Source organism: Rhinolophus ferrumequinum, chromosome 6, assembly GCF_004115265.2.
Source record: "Rhinolophus ferrumequinum isolate MPI-CBG mRhiFer1 chromosome 6, mRhiFer1_v1.p, whole genome shotgun sequence".
Taxonomy (NCBI): domain Eukaryota; kingdom Metazoa; phylum Chordata; class Mammalia; order Chiroptera; family Rhinolophidae; genus Rhinolophus; species Rhinolophus ferrumequinum.
Genome location: NC_046289.1, coordinates 80883773 through 80897678, shown reverse-complemented (window position 1 = coordinate 80897678; position 13906 = coordinate 80883773). Strand labels below are relative to the sequence as shown.

Below are 13906 nucleotides of genomic sequence, written 5' to 3'. Positions count from 1 at the left end.
GCGGTCATTCATATTAATTTTCAAACGATTCTCAGAACATCTGTGGATTCATACAGCCACTTCTCACTATGACATAATAGGTTGCACATATTACAAGGCCCAGGAGTCTGTCATCAGAACGGCATTATTATAAACAGTAATGGCGGATCTGGACTTATGAACATTAGCATGGCTGGAACTGCCTGGCTGGAGAAGGGTTCATTATAAACATTGACTGTGATTCCCTTTTTAATTTAAAAAAGTGTGAACTCTTCTTTAGTAATCTAACCTCAAATTATAGGCGTCCCCAGCCTCCTGGAGAGAGAGAATAGGAAAAAAAGGACAATGCTAAAAAAATACCCAACCAGAATAAAAATGTTGTGTAATTTAAATGAGAGTTAAACAAAGAGGCAGATAAACATAATCCAGTAGTAAAATAAAGGGCAGGAGAATTAATGTAAACAACGAACCAATAGGATGGTTAATTAGCTTGCTTTGCAAAGAAGATTTAATTTCTCCCCTGAAAGCAATGGTGGTGACAAATAAGCCTGACCTACCAATATCTTCAGGTATAATGTAATATGTCCCCCATTGCCTATAAAAGAAATGCCACTGAATTACTGTGCCTGGTGCTGAATTGCCATGGATGTCTCTAAATTACCATGCATGTGGTCTTGGCTCTGGATTGTTTTGACAATGGTCCTTTAGAATTCTTAAGCTCTATAATTTTTATTTGAATTGCTCCAGAGCAGAGGTCTCAAACTCAAACACCCACAGGGCTCAGGCAGCAGCAGTGGGGTTAAATGGATGGGACTGGGGAGAGATCATTATGAATTGGAGAATCTTGTTCCATCTTAGGCAGTCAACTCTTGCTAAGTAAGCCACATCACCTAATTCTTAACGATAAGCTTGAAACTCAGATTTGTGTGGCAATTTTTTATATCAAAAGGGCCATATAGGACTGGCTACAGAAGTTCCAGGGTCCAGTGCCAGTGTACAATGAAAATGCAGAATCCCTTGATGAAAAATTATTAAGAATTTCAAGATGGCAGCAGCAGAGCGTTAAACTAAGTGTGGATGCTTCCAGCACAGGAACCTATGGGACTGCACAGGTTGCAAGCCCTCGAAGCCTGCCCAGGAGCCACACAAAACAAGCTGTAGACCAGGTTCAGCTCATGAATCATTCAGCTGGAGTCCCTGTTCTAAAGGTTCCACAGTCTCTCTCCATTTCCCCTCGTGACTCAAAGCACACAGTTGCAAGATGGTTGGGAGAGTTTGGAGCATGCCCGAGAGCTGAAGAACAGAATAAAACATGGCTGGTGGCTTACAAGGGAAACAAAGTCTTTCCTTTGTCCTCACCAAATCTTAAAGCCCACTGAGGGATTCAGCTGCTGACCTGTGTGCTCATGGAGAAGGAATCTTCTATGTTATTAATTCGAAATACTTATTTGTATCTATGGCCAAAGTCCTATAAAAAGTGGTATTCCCTGGAAAAGCCTTCGCACTCAGAGTCCATCTACAGTGTTGGGTAACTGCAAGTGCCCTAAAAGAGGAATAGTCAAACGATTGTCACAAATCAGACATACCTTATATATGAGTGAATCTGCACCTGAAAAAATTCATGAAAATACAATCATAGTTTTGAATCCATTAGTTAAGATGACAATTTAGAGAAATGCTTCCCATTGAAAGTGACATTTGTAGGGCACACTGGGGTGAATGGACAGGCTGCTCACGTCTGGAGGTGACTGGTACACCCACCCCCATCCCTCCACCAAAACACTGGCTAGAACTTCCAATTTAGAAGGCTTTCTGGGACAAAGTTTTTAAAGGTGAGAAATATCTTTTATAAAGATGAAAAAACATCTCTCCTTAACTATCTGTCACATAAATTTCATATTTCCATATGTCAGGTTTTTTGTCAATTGAGATAGACATAGACTTTTTGGTTGACTACAATTACACTTTTCAGGATAGCTTATACCAACAAAATGCTAATTACCATACTGGCTTTGTCCATACCCAGATTCTAATCCAAATGCAAGCAGATAAAAAAAAAAACAACTATTATTCAAAGCAATGATTTTACCTCTGTATGTATACCATATATGTATCTGTACCTATACATATATGCAGAGATAATCTATTAGCACATGGAATAATAGTAATTAGAAACAGTATCACAGTACCAGAGAGAATAAATTATTCCACCTCAAATTTACCTATTTGTTTTTGTCTCCCCCTCTAGAATGTAGTGAGGGAGGAGATTTGCATCTGTCTTATTCACTCCTATGTTCCCCAACATTACCTGGTACATAGTAAATACTCAAAAAATACTTGTTGAACTGAATCAAATCCATAAGACCAAAACAGGTTATCATTCACTGATTCTAGGATTGGAAATAGAAGCAAATCAGAGACATGTATAGCAGCACCATCAACTTCCATAAATCCCACTGGCTTTTTTATTCCCTAATTAGAATGAAACTTGTATAGTTACTGCACTTAGTAACTGTTGTTTTCTAATCAGCCTCTCATTCCTGTAGCTCACGCAGACAGGAGCTTGGGCCTCCTTGGAGCAGGCGAGGACAAAGGTTAACTTCTTCCCAGAACCTAGAGAAGGCCAATGAGCTCTATGGAATAATACTTCTAAGTATTCACCATACCGGAATCAATATCAGTGTGCTCTCAGTATGTGCATTCGCCCCACAGTGAAACAAAGAACAGCCCTTAGAGTCCAGTAATGACACTGGGCGTGGAGAGCTGGGGATGGGCAAGATGATGCAGAGATCACTATATGGGCTCTCTTCAAACACAAGGCTTCCAGGATGTTGCACAAGACTCGTTCTTGCACTTTGTCAGAGACAGGCAGTATTTGGATTCAGCCACTGATACACTCAGCAGAATAACTCTGTTTTATCTTCTTGACCCAAGAGATGAATTCAGAGTACACCTTCCTGGCTGTGAGAGTTTTCTCTTCTATCCTCACCTGGTGTTGCCAGGGAATGCAAATGTCTTCAAGTTAGCAGGGTGCTACATACGAAGCTGACAAGACAGGTACAACAAACTTGAATCATTACCGACAGCTAAAATCTGCTTTTAGTGCCACTCCACCTTGCCCATGCTCATTTGTGTAGCGTTTTCCACAGAGATCCTGCTAAAAAGATAGGTCAAATAACAGTGGTGGCAAAAAGTGAATATCAATTCTTCGTTACTTAAATCTCTAGGATCAGAGTAGGATCTAACCAAGATTCACGCTCATTCTTAGAGTAAAACAGATCTTAGTGTTGTAAATGGGATTTCATTCTACATGTGAAATGTGATTTTCCAATTAGAATGAGAAGGGCACGGAGAGTATGACAGACTAAAGATGGCCGACCTGTATGGTATACACAGTTAGGATGGTATAAAAATAAGATGACTGTGGGTAAGCATGAGGGTGCCACAGTCAAATCACACTGGTTTGAAATCCTGGCTCAATCACTTTTTAACTATGTGACCTTAGCCGAATTGGTAACCTGGCAAAGCTGTGGTTTCTGCAAAATGTGAATAATAGCACCTAATCCTATAAAGAAAGATTGTTACTCTCTACCTCGCAATGTCATTATAAGAACTAAATAAGATATACCGGGGGTGCCAAAAACATGTATACACATTTTAAGAGATGTTAACACTTCAGTCAATGTTGCTCAAGCAGTAGTTCGCCGTAATCAGAAGTGTCTGGATGCTGATGGTAACCACTTTGAGCACCTCTTGTAATTGCAGACGTCAAAAGTGACTTGTAGTCATCTTTTTTTTTATTAGTATATATTAACTATTACAATTTTAAAACAGTTTTTTCCTTTCTTAAAATGTGTATACATTTTTTGTCACCCCTGGTATATAATGCTTAGTCCAGTGCCTGATAAATAATAAGAACTGAATAAAAGATAGCTGTAGTTGTTGTGATTATTATTTTTATCACCCCCACCATGGCCTAGTTAACCACAAAGAAGGAACTTCTTAGTAACTTGGCAATTCAGTAAAGAAAGCCATAACTAAAAGCATGGGGGAGGCTAGCTCCTTGGGAGGCTTCCACAGTCTAAACTTGGCCACACAGTAAATATGGTCTTGAGAACCTTTCACTCATCACTGTCAGACAAAACTCTTTCAATTCTAGGCAATTTCAGTGAAACCCCACTAAATGCAGCCATAGAGCAATCTTTCCCTTCCCCCACACACACTCCTTGGGGATCTATGAAAACTAAGGCAACTGAAATAGTCTTCGCCAGTAATTAAGACATGCAGCTAATCGGAGAGCAGCACAGGCTGTGGCCCTCTGCAAAGAAACTGAGCACCAGGATGACAGCTCCCATTACTAGGCTTTGTTCTCCTGGAGCAAAAAGAACACAAAAGCATAAAGTTGGGGAACCGTAACTGCGTTTTGAATATTTACAGGGGCGGCAGGGAGGTTACAGGCTCATCCAAACTGGAAGGATATTCCACCAGATAACTGCGTCAGTCCACACCCATCAGCACCTTCCCTACTCCTAAAACAGGACTCCACTTTTTTCTAATGCTGCCCTTAAGGAATCTGGCTTTGAGACTTCCAGTAATTGTACAAATCACCCCTGATGAAGCAGCTGAGAGCTCTGCTAGACAAAAGAAACAAACATTAAGCAAATAAAAACACTCATTAAAATGTCGCCTTTGGTTATTTGTACTCTTAGCAATTCATGTTACCAAACAAGTCTTTCTTCATCACTTTTCCTTGGAAGTAATACTTTAAAAGAATTCTAATGGGCACTGAGTAATTTTCTCCGGACTCATAACCCAGCCACGAGATACTTTCCCTTCCCCCATCACCATCTAGCACTCCTCCCTGTCACCTTAGAGCTTCTGACTTGGCTGCGTTCACACCCAGCAGAGCTTTCGGTTCACATTCTACGACAGAAAAGCAGGCAATGAACAATTCATGCTCCTAAGTGCTTGCAATAAAGCCAGGCTGAGCTGACCTTTCCCATCCGTACAGCTGCATGTCAGCCACATAAGCTTCGAGGATCAAGAGTAGCATGTGTGCGATGTGTATAAACAAACTAATTAAAACCCAAGGTCTTTCATTCCAGCTAGTGCCTAATGGGACCAATATGCTTGACTCTGTGCAAAAAAAAAAAAAAAAAAAAAATCACTCTAAGCTGGTTCAAGGTATTGCCCTTCCTATATTACATCTCTTTCAGGCTCAACAAACAGCTTAAAAAGAAGAGGAACTCAGGGTTGCTATTTTTTCCTATGAGACTTTTCAAATAAAAACTATCAACTCAGCAGCACTGAGCCACAAGGCCACTCCCTGATTCTAAGTGGACATATTGATCAATTGAACTGACACGTGCCTCCTCCTTTCTCTCCCTTAGTCGCAATCAGCTGCACCAGGGAAATCCATTTCATTTCCCAAAACAAAAGGTAACACACTGCTCCTTATCTGACACTGTCAGACCACATTTTTTAGGGGGGAAAAATAGAGAGAATGAAGATGCCCAAAGACAGAAGTAGGAGTTGAAATGGACATGATACATGTTTACCTGGAGTTTCAGAACTGAGTTGAGGTTATGACTGAGCCCAGACGTCTGTATTCACCACAATCACTGAGGACCCTGCTATTTATTCATCTTACCAGATCCTGGCTAAAGTTAAACAAGAGATAGCAACACCACTGTTACTTCGAGAGGTTCTCCTCAGGGTAGCCGTCATTGCAACTGCCGCAGAGAGGAGACTTGTTACAAGTCAGCCTGCAAACAACTCCAGCTATTTTAGAGACTAGCGAGAGACAGGAAAATATTGTGGCAGTCCTTCAACTAACTATGAAGGCCGTGGGTTGAAGGAGTACCATGTAAATCAAAGGCTCAAGTAATTTTTATTTAGTTGGAGTCCTCATGTTTTTAATCAATTCTGTCTTGAACATGCAAGAGATCCCCTTTCACATCAGGGTTATGTCAAATGCTTATTCAGCAGTCGTTCCTTGCCATGAAGAAACTGAAACCCAACCGAGGTAAATACTAAATTTCATACTGCAAATCACTAAATATTTCATAAATCACAAGAGCAAATAGGGGACCAATTAGGTCTGTCCCATAAAAAAAAAAGAAATGTATAGCTTTACAATGCTGAAAATCTGTGAACCACCCATCTTAGAGCCTATTTGGGGTTTTGCAACAGAAAATTATCTTATGTTTATAAAAAATTCCATAAGGACACTGAAAATAACAGGCAGAGATGGAACAAGAATAATTTATGTATTTTGATTCCTTTATGACTCTTACAGGCCTTTGTCTTAACCCAGCAGCCTGAAAAACAGATTTAGGTAAAACAGCCCTTCTTTCCCTAGTCCATTTTAAGCAGACAACCTCCCCCCCATGTCCGCCTTAGCAGACACAGGCTAACCAACAAAACAACCGTGCAATTAACGCCCAGACATTTAACACTCACCATCTCCTGCTCCCACCGTCTTCTTTTGATGTTTACAGCACATCTGTAGGATGCAATACTAGGAGATGCCTTGTTTGACCTGCTGCATGATGCTGTGACATCAGTTCAGATGATGCAGCTCATTATGGGAAAGGCTGCTGTTGCTATGGCAACTGGGATGTGCCAGGAATCCTTGCTGCATTTCTAGTGGAGCCTGAGACAATACGGAAGCCCTGTAAGAAACAGACGATATGCAAAATTTAGACCAAAGGAAGAGGATCCCTCATAGGACTGGAAATCCATAGGTTTAAAAGGGATTTCCCTGAAGACACTTTGGAAAAAATAAAAATTACCTCCTACTTTGTTGTTACACATTTAGAAATGGGGTGGGGGCCGGGGGTGATATAGGTTTAGAACTGAGCAAATAAAAACTCAAATGGACAATGTTTCTCTGTTAGGCAATTTGATCACTTTTTCTTCCCTGGACAGCATTACGGTACCTTTTTAGAAGCTATTAGAAAGATTTTTTGCTCATTTGTCAAAGACCAAAAGAACAAAGCAGGGAACAGAAAAAGAATTGAAAATGGAATATAAACAGCTGAGAAAGTGACTCTAATTGTAAATAGGCCTTAATTCTCAAAACATGAACAAACTCTTACCAACAAAGTCTACCCTGATCAATTACCCTGATGGACACCAACCCACAAAACCTTCTCTTTCAGAGAACATCAAGTGGGCACATACCGTGTTTCCCCAAAAATAAGACCTAGCTGGACAGCTAATAGCTGGACAATTAGCTCTAATGCGTCTTTTGGAGCAAAAATTAATATAAGACCCAGTCTTTATTATATTATATTATATTATATTATATTATATTATATTATATTATATTATATCGAGTCTAATAGTAAAATGATACTGGATCTTATATTAATTTTTGCTCCAAAAGACACATTAGAGCTGATTGTCTGGCTAGGTCTTATTTTCAGGGAAACACGGTAGAAGGAGGTTTAGAATCTGGGGCGCGGGGAGGGGCACACCACACCACCTTTAATTTCTAGGACCCCTTTCCTTAGCCTCCAGAACCCCTCCCACTTACACACCAAATGCAAGTCTTTTCTGGGGCCAAACCTGATGGTTGGAACAAGTGGCAGGCCTGCTAAAGACTTCCTAAACCACTGGCATTCCAAACATTGGGGCTCTGTTTTCCTCTCTTCCGGGGCAATAAGACACACAGAAGGAAATTACTCATGCCCCTCCCCCCACGAAAGCTGGAACTGTGTGAAAAGCCACATTTAAACAAGACACAGTGAGGTATTTCTCCAGTTGATAAAAGAAAAGCAAATCTAAAGCAATCATTCCTTTCCAGCCCTGAGCAAAAACAAATATTATGTGGTGAGAACTGGGAGCAAGGAGACATGCACAGAGAGCCCTCTCTTGCATATTTAATACTCTCAGAACATGGATAGAGATAGAATCAAGTCGACCTCCATCCACTCTATCTTCACATCTGGGTAAGAACAACATTCTAAAAACCCCCAATGAGACGATTATGTTGTCCCCTCCTACTTGAGATTTTAAACGGCACTGCTAGCCAACTGCATGGGGGATGGGGAGATTGAATGGCAGAAGGAATTCAGGCATTGCCTCTGTCAAACAGGGGCTGATAAAATGCGTGAGAGGTGCCAAGATCCTAGCAGGGTGCACCATCAGCCATGCACAGAGCAGCTCTGCCCCGAAGGGGAAGCCAGGATTGAGCTGGCTTCACCTAAAGAGGAATTGGGAGACCAAGAGCAAGAGGTGAAGCTCCTGCCCAAGTCACCCATGCTCTCAGTCATGGGCCGCACCTGACTCCCACCCCTCATCTTAGACCACATGCCACATCAAGGGAAGTAACAGAGAGCCATCCAGTGCGAAGAGCATTTATCTGGGATTCAGAAAACCCAAGTGTTAATGCCAGTTCCTCCAGCGAGCATCTGTGTGACATTAAGCCAATCAATTAACCTCTCTGAGCCTCAAGTGTTTCATCTGCGGAGATGATGGATTTAGTTATTAACCATGATTTTCATGGGTTTTTCTGTTAGTAGTGGTACCCTTTCTTCTAATGATACAGACCAAATCTGGGCTGCCCTGGATGAGGTGTGGGGGGGAGAAGAACCTCAGAGCCAAGACTAATGAACCCTTCTCAACCCCCACCCCTACCCATCTGCTCCGAGCTGGCCCTTGAAGGAACCTCTGAAAAACAACTCAGCCTCTGGAGAAGATGGAGTTCACTGGTTCTAGAACAATATTATCAGCCTCTTCAGAGCTGAAATCCCATGGCTCTGTAAAGAACATTGAACAGGATGCGATCAGGTGTTCCAGACTTGAATTTGGCTTCTCACCATGAGAAGTATCTTGTCAGCCTCCTTCGCCAAAAGCAAGTCATTTGGAGGGAAGAGATGGATGACTCATCAAATCTGAAGCCTGGTCAGGCTTTTAACAACTTGAAGTGCCAGAATAACTAGCCCACAGAATGGCCTAGACTGGGTAAAACAGGAGACCCCTAAAGCAGAAGCGAGTCGTGAAGTGTTTTCTTGCCCTGTGAATGGGCCTATCATAATTTCTGGGGACTTCCCAGCGGCCATTCTCACTGTGCCCACATCCCCACTTCACGGGGTTGTTTGGAGGATTATACCCAGTAATGTAAATAAAATCATTTAGAAAACAGTAGCATCAGAGAAATCTCAAACTTCGTTAATATTGTCATTAACAGCCTAGTCAGCGGAGGCTCTTTAGCTCTCACCTGGAGGTCCGGCCAGATTCTGAACTGTGAAATAAGATGGTGAGGAAATGCCTTGCAAAGTCTGCACAACTACCAAGGAGGGCTTCCTCTTCACCACTCACTTCAGATAAGGTCGGGGAAGGTAATGAACTAGAGATCCTCTCAGAGCGCAGAGCCAGGGCCACGAGCAATAATGAACAAATGATTTTCTCCTGGAGAGCAGAATCATCACCAGATCAGTGACTTGAGGAAAGGAGCTTCAGACCTGAGTGACTACAGGTGTCCCTCATTTTATTGCGCTTCACTTAATTGTGCTTCACAGATGTTGCATTTTTACAAATTGAAGGCAAGACCCTTCACCAGCAGAAGGATTAGGACTCATTTTATTGCAATACTCACTTTATTGCAATAGTCTGGAACTGAACCTACAATTTCCCTGAGGTGTGCCTCCTGAAGGATTTCAGAAATTCTGTGGGTCAGTGTCATGCAGGGTCTCTGGTCCCGCTCCCCGCATAAGAACACAGGACATGGTGAGGCCAAAAAGGAACACCCACGGAGCCATAGATAGGGGAGTCACACCACTATATTCTCGCTGGTGGCTGGGTTGGAGACACAGGAAGCAGGAGCCGCACGATGTGCAATCTGCCATCCACTTCTCTGCCAACCCACCAACTTGCGAGCCGCAACCCACCATCCACTTCTCTGCCAACCAATGAACCCCCAAAGTAGCTATGGCAGTTATATTAGTGGCTAATGGCTCACTGGTTACAGCTGATGGCCACCCAGCCACAGCGGATGGCCATCTGATTACAGCTGATGGCCATCTAATAACCGAGCCAGCACCTCTCCACGTGAGGCCGAGAGCCTGGAAACTGCTCTCTGGGACTCTGTCCCCACAGTCAGAGACCACCATGTAGCTCCCATTTTGCCTCTGATAGAGACAACTCTGCCTCACCAACAAATCTTGGATTTCCAGCTTAATGTAGAGACTAGATAGGACTTTGGGTGACTCCCTTGGGATGGGAATATATATGTTGTAAGGGAAAAGAGAGCAAAAAGGTATTTGGGGGTCAGCAGGAAAATTTGTGACTGCTCCTGGGATTGCTCACCAATCTCCACGTGCTCCTCTTCCTCGCAAGCACATTCCCAGAGCTCTTTCCTCTGGATGGACCTTAGGACTGGTTCTCGCCAAAGGCATGTGAGTGGAAGTGGATAGCAACACCTTCAAAGGTGGTTAGGAGCATGAGTGCCTTCTCCATACTCCCCTCCCCTGCTAACTGGATGCAAAAAATCTAGTGGAGAACGCTGAAGCCCTGGAAGATAATGGCCCCGCAAGGGATGGGGCCTGGGTCCCTGAGTGACCATATGGGGCACGACTCTCCTCTCCCAACTACTCACGGACTCACATGGAACTGCAATGAGTGAGAAATAAATCTTCACTGTATTAAGCCACTGAGATTTGGGGGGAGTTGATTATAGATAAATTATCTATTTATAGATATATTACAATAAAAATTTAATAAAATATAAAATAAATAGAATTTAATAAAATATCATAATATATAATAAATTTATATAATGCAATATTATTTATTATAAACTGAAAATGTTAAAAACAGTTTCTGTTATTACAAACTTTTCTCAGAGACAATCTGCCGATATACATTGAGACTCTCCCATGGGGGAAGTACAGTATACAGTACTTTCCTAATTTATTTAACCATAGAACCCTTTTTTTTCATGGACTAATGTTCCATCGGCTGAAATAGAGTCTAGCTTTGTGCCCCGGAAGAAAAGAAAACATAATATGCAGTTATCCAGTCTCTGCCGCATCATGAGATCAGGAATCGGAGCCTTGTTTCAGGCTGTATTTTACGTACGTGTCTACAACACCATCAGTGGGCCTTCTGAAGCTCAACTGAACGTTCACACACACAAGACTGTCATAGCCAACGTTTGGCACTGGTCTGCTCAGAGGGTTTGCCAACAGGGCAGCATCAGGCATTATTCTTCTGCAGGAGTCTTGCAGCCATCCCCACAGCAATCTACAATGTCCAGGAGCTATTCTATCTGGCCTCTAGGTGATAGCTCAAGAACAATGAGAACATATCAAGGACACCCAGCCCTAAAAGCGTTATTCCTCATAGGAGCCAATATCCTGGAACAATTTCATAGTCATAACTTCCAGAGTCCCTACAAAAGACATGCCCAGTTACAAGAGTGAGTGTACTCAGAGAAGCCCCCAACATATGGATTTCTCCTCGTAGGATGTATAGTTATCTCAGTCCAGACCAAGAAGGGCTCACTCCATATCACCAACTTCAGATTATCCAGAGAATATAATGGATAGACCTCTAGGAGGTCCCCCAGCGCCAGAATGGACAAACAGCTCCCCTTGGAAAGCAGAGTCAGGGCCAGACCAGGGAAATTCCCCTACTTCCAGGTCACCAGTTTTACTAACCAAGGGTCAATTTTATCTTAAGGAATGTTGCCGAGCAATATTGTTGACATTTCATCGTTTTCAAGTTTCCAGGGGAACAGATCTACAAAGTTAACTAAAGGTCAAATTCTCATACAGAAGGAGAAAGGGTTTAGTTAATCCTCTACCAACAATGCCCGATTCTGGCTTCAAAATTAACCTTTGTTCACAAAATATAAAAGTATTCAAACATTCCAATCGCATGTCTATATGACCATATACCCACGCTGGCTGTGAAGGCTGCTTCGATCAGTACACTTGATATCCTTTCTAAGGCTATTTGGAGGCGAAAAACATTTGGACACCAAACTACAGTGGGCATTTGTGGCTCTAATTGTTGTTGAATGCTCAGCATCACTTTTACTTTCTTTAAATAACCATGCAAAGCAGAAATTGTTCCCGGAAAATTATTAATCATTGGTGCTCAGAATAGAACTTGCAGCCATAATAAATGATACATAAATTCAGTTATTATTGTTGTTACCTGATGTTTGGATTATTATTCCCTCTCAGACGTCACCTCTTCTACCTTCTAACATAAATGCTTTGGGTTGGAATCCAGCTAAAGGAATGCAGAGTGGGACTCAGTCTTAAGCCAATCAGCTTGTTACATTCCCCCACCCTACAGAAATTAGTTCAGAAATGGGGACCCCACTGAAGCCAATGAGATATGAGATATCCTGATTTTGAAGGTGAAAGAATGTCACATCTGAACCTGCTCACCCACTTTGCATTCATGAGTGAAGAATCTATCTAAGAATAAAGTCAACAAGGAGGAGAGCGGAGCTGAGTTGGGAGACAAGTAACTAACTGAATTCTGGTGACATTGCTTGAGCCAGAAATCAACCCTCCTCTGGCTCAGTAGTTTATAAGAGCCAAAAAGTCCCTTTTTCTGCTTAAGCAGGTATGTTTTGGGATTTCCATCACAGTGAACAGAGACCTAACTGATCCACAAGTCTTCGGGATACTGCATCATGTCTTAAGTTGGCACCATTAGCCTGTAGCTTCCTTGGAAGGGAAAAGAAAAACTTGGATTCTGGAATGGTTCATGAGCCTCAGCAATGAGACCCCTCCAAGGGCTAGGGTCAGGGCCAGGACTGGCAAGAGCTCCTCACGAGGAAGATGCAAGGCGTTATCCATCTTTTCCCCTGGACATTCCTGGATTTATGGCCATGACCTTACATCCCAATCAGCCTCAGCCCTATTCCTCTGTCCTTTCCCAGGAAAAATTCCCATCAACAAAGGCCAAAAAGCCTCAAAAAGCCCAAGGGGGGTGGATTAGGTCCTAAATAACGGCCTAGATTTGGAGCCTGAAACAGTCCTTAGGGTGATTTTGTCCACAGAACCTGGTCCCAAGCAGTTCAGCAATTTCCCTGCCATCTTTTTAAATTTGAGATTTTTCTTTTGCCTGATTATATAGAATGAGTACTTTCTGCTGCTTCACTTAGACTTAACTCCAAACACACATTTGATGTGAACCCAAGTGGCTTTAACATGCTGGTGGAAGCAGTTGTGCTGCTGTACGTAGGGGAGGAAAACATTCGGGACCATATTGAAGCAGGGGTTACAAGCTGTTTAAACCCTGCACTAGTACTTCTGGAGCTTTCCTGTTTTCGTATTTAATGTTTTCTATTGGCCTTAATCTTGTCTACTCAAGTGGATAGTTCTTTAGGGTACTAACCATGTCTTGTGCTACTTTTTATCCTGTTTAGCACACTCCTTGGTGTGAGTAATTCCTTAATAAATCTCTTTTAATTTTTCATTTCTTTCTATCTAAATAGCATTGGTTCCATTCCAGGCAAAGAAATTTCCTCATAGCTTTCTTCTTATTACTCCAGAGTTTGAAATGTTATAAGATTTTACTAAGGCTTATTTATAGGTATATTTATACCTCCCTTTGCTGCCTGAAATACCAAAAGGTAATTTGCTACTGAGATCATCTGACCAAAACTGATAAAGCAAGTCAGCAAGCAAGGACCTTCTATGTGTTATCAGACATAGAGGGAGTAGTGGTCATGATACCCTTTTTAAAATTATTTGCATCTGAGTCTTACAATTAACAGCATTTTCAGTCCACACAGTCTTTTAAATTAGACCCTGGCCCTTTTATCCAAGGAAAAATATTAATAAAATAACTAGCCCTTTTTTATAAACAAATGGCGCCTTATTTTCTTAGGTAAAAATCTTTTCGTAAATAATACATTAAAAGGTTTAATATAACAAAGTGACAAGCGGCTACAATA

At 41.9% G+C, this 13906-nt stretch overlaps 1 protein-coding gene across 3 annotated transcripts in view; it reads right to left on the bottom strand.

The window, feature by feature from the left end:
• The window catches only part of AKAP6 (A-kinase anchoring protein 6), a 453949-nt gene extending 447359 nt beyond the window's left edge, over nucleotides 1-6590 (bottom strand). For 2 of the 3 annotated variants that reach the window (XM_033108066.1, XM_033108071.1), the window contains exon 1: nucleotides 6442-6589. The gene's annotated coding sequence lies outside the window, so the exon portion shown is untranslated. Of the gene's footprint in view, nucleotides 1-6441 lie in introns of all 3 variants that reach the window. The other variant, XM_033108067.1, reaches the window with a different exon arrangement.
• Between the last annotated feature and the right edge of the window lie 7316 nt (nucleotides 6591-13906).